Source organism: Elephantulus edwardii, unplaced genomic scaffold (assembly GCF_000299155.1).
Source record: "Elephantulus edwardii isolate Elephantulus edwardi_28Jun2011 unplaced genomic scaffold, EleEdw1.0 scaffold00087, whole genome shotgun sequence".
Classification (NCBI taxonomy): domain Eukaryota; kingdom Metazoa; phylum Chordata; class Mammalia; order Macroscelidea; family Macroscelididae; genus Elephantulus; species Elephantulus edwardii.
This window is the reverse complement of record NW_006399837.1, coordinates 3,503,575-3,506,203: the sequence shown is the minus strand read 5'-3', so window position 1 is coordinate 3,506,203 and position 2,629 is coordinate 3,503,575.

The following is a 2,629-nucleotide window of genomic DNA, read 5'->3' as shown; positions in this document are numbered from 1 at the left end:
GTCAGGAGGAGAAGGTCTAGGCCCCTGGCCGGGCTTGTCCTCATGCAAGTTCCCTTGTCCATCTTTTCATGCCTCAGCCATTCACTGAGCTTCCTGTAGCTGCAGATAGTCACCTCCGGAGAATTTCTTGCAGACCTTGTGGAATCATGTGTTACATCCTTGGAGAGTTTGCTCTGATTGAAGATCATCAGTCCTTCTCTCTTTGTCTTGTCCTGGCAGCCCTGGCACTGAGATAGGATTGGCCAGGGTGGATCGACCAAACTCTTAAGTATCAGGGGTGGGATGTAGAACTCACCCAGGAAACATCCTTGTCATCAGAAGGAGATTTGCCAAGCATCATGTTTTCTGTCCATAAAAGCCATTATCCTTAAAACCAAACCCATCCGAGTGCCGGCGGCTGATTCTGACTCAGGGCTCCCCTGCATCTGGTTTCCAAGGCTGTACATCGGAACGAGAGCAGACAGCTTCATTTTTCTCCCTTAGAGCAGCTAACATTACCAACCTCGTGATTGGCAGCCTGCACTTACCCACCAAGCCTCCTCAGATGCACCAATTTTGTGTCCTGGAGTTTTCTTAAAGAATCCAATGAATTGCAGGCATGTGTTTATTCCTCGAAAGGGTACACTTTTTTTTTTTTTACTTGAATGTGAACCATTTAAAAGGTGCCATTTTTATCACTTTTAAACAAGTTTGGCTGATTTAAATGACCTTTCCCCCTCTTGGTTTTATCCTGAAAGCTATTTGTTACAGAGTGAGGAATGTTAAATTTGATGCTGTCAAGTTGTGACAATTTAGGAAAAGCCTTTCTTTCAGTATTAGTTGTAAAAGCTTTTCCTGCTTGAAAGAATGTGAAATGTGTTTTGAGAACGACTCTAACAGTTAGTTTCATCGCCAGTTTTGCTACAGCCTAAGATTCAAGGTATTCGAGTAAAAAGTTGACAGGCAAAGGTGGCTCTTTTGCTTGATTTTATTTGCATTTTACTTTGTACTGCTTTCATTCAGCAAAGCTGTGAGGAGTCTGTCCTCCTTACAGTACACTTCGAAAACAGGGTGCTCTCATTTAATTCCACTCAAGAGATACCCAACTTTACATTTAGTGAATAAGTACAAGTTTTGCTTCTGTGGAGTTCTCAATTTATGTTGTTATTTTGTACTGTTGCGTTCAAACCAGCCCATAGCTGACTCTCCAGTGGGTTTTCAGAGGCACTTAATTGCACGGGAGAGATTGTCCATCCTTCTCCCATGGAACTGAAGACTTGAGGTGTTTTTCGAAACAGTAAGCATGCTTAACGCCAAATGTTTCAAAAGAGAGTGCATCAGTTCTTAAATATCTTTAAAAAAAAATAAGCTGTCTATAAACCCAGAAACTTTAGTGGCCTTGTGGTAAGAAGCTGCACTGCATTCCCAAAGGCATGAAGTTCGAATTTGCCATCAGCTGCACAGAAGGGTGGGCAATCTCTTGCCATGCTATTAATGGCCTCTGAAAACCCTCTAGAGGATCAGCTATGAGTCAGCTCTGACTCCACAGTACACAAGAGCAAAATAAGGAGCCCGGGTGACACAGTGGTTAATGCTGTCTGTTACACAGTGGCTACTGCTGTCTTTCAGTTACTATTCAGCTGCTGATTGAAAGATCAGTGGTTCAAACTCACCAGCCACCCCAGTGGAACAAGATGTGCCAGTCTGCTTTCGTAAAGATTTACAGCATTGAAAACCCTTTGAGGCAATTCTTTGCTGTCCTACGAGGTTGCTTTGAGTCAGAATTGCCTCTGAAGGGAGTGTGCATGCATGTGTGTGTATGTGTCTTACTGTACCTCAACGGGTATCTAAAATAATTGAATAGGAGGACTAAGAGGGAGTTGGAATTGGAAAGTTTACCTACCTCACTGGAAGGCTACATTTTCCAGGCTCCCAGCAGTGTAAGCACATGAGTTCGAATGAAGGCCAATGAAAAGGCAAAATAAAAAGGGGGTGGGCAGTGCAGGAGGAAGCTTTCCAAACATCTAAAACAATGTGCAGCAGCCCAGGAAATGGGAACAATAGGAAGCTTGCATTGTTCTCAGAGCAGGAAGACAAAGTCTACCGCCCGAGACAGCTGTGGTTTCTGAGGCCAACCAAGAGGTTGACACTGGGAAGCTGACCACACTTTGTTAATAATTCCATGTGTAAGTTGTTGTTTTAGGTGCCGTTGAGTCTGCTGTGTCACCTAGTGTTCCCATATGCAAGAAGGAAATCGTTGTTGGGGTTATTGAGCTGGCAGTGTGTTATGAGCCACACACCAGAGAAGGAAACAGCTAGGCCCCTTGTTGTGGGCTTAGTTGCAACCTCAACAATGTTAATCCATCTCATTGAGGGTCTTCCTTTTTACTTCACCAAGAAATATCTCTCTCTCCATATTGATCCTTCTTGATAAAATACTCACTGTTGATGTGTCAGATGACCTGAGTTGGAGTCTCGCTATCCAAAGAGATTTCTTCATTCTTCTGGAAGACCATGGAAGATTCAGTGTCCTTTGTCAGCACCATGATTCAAATGCATCACTTCTTTTCTTGCCTCCGTGTTGTCCAGGCAATGTGAAACCATGCACATGACACACTAAAACCGCCATGGCTTAGCTCAGGAACACTTC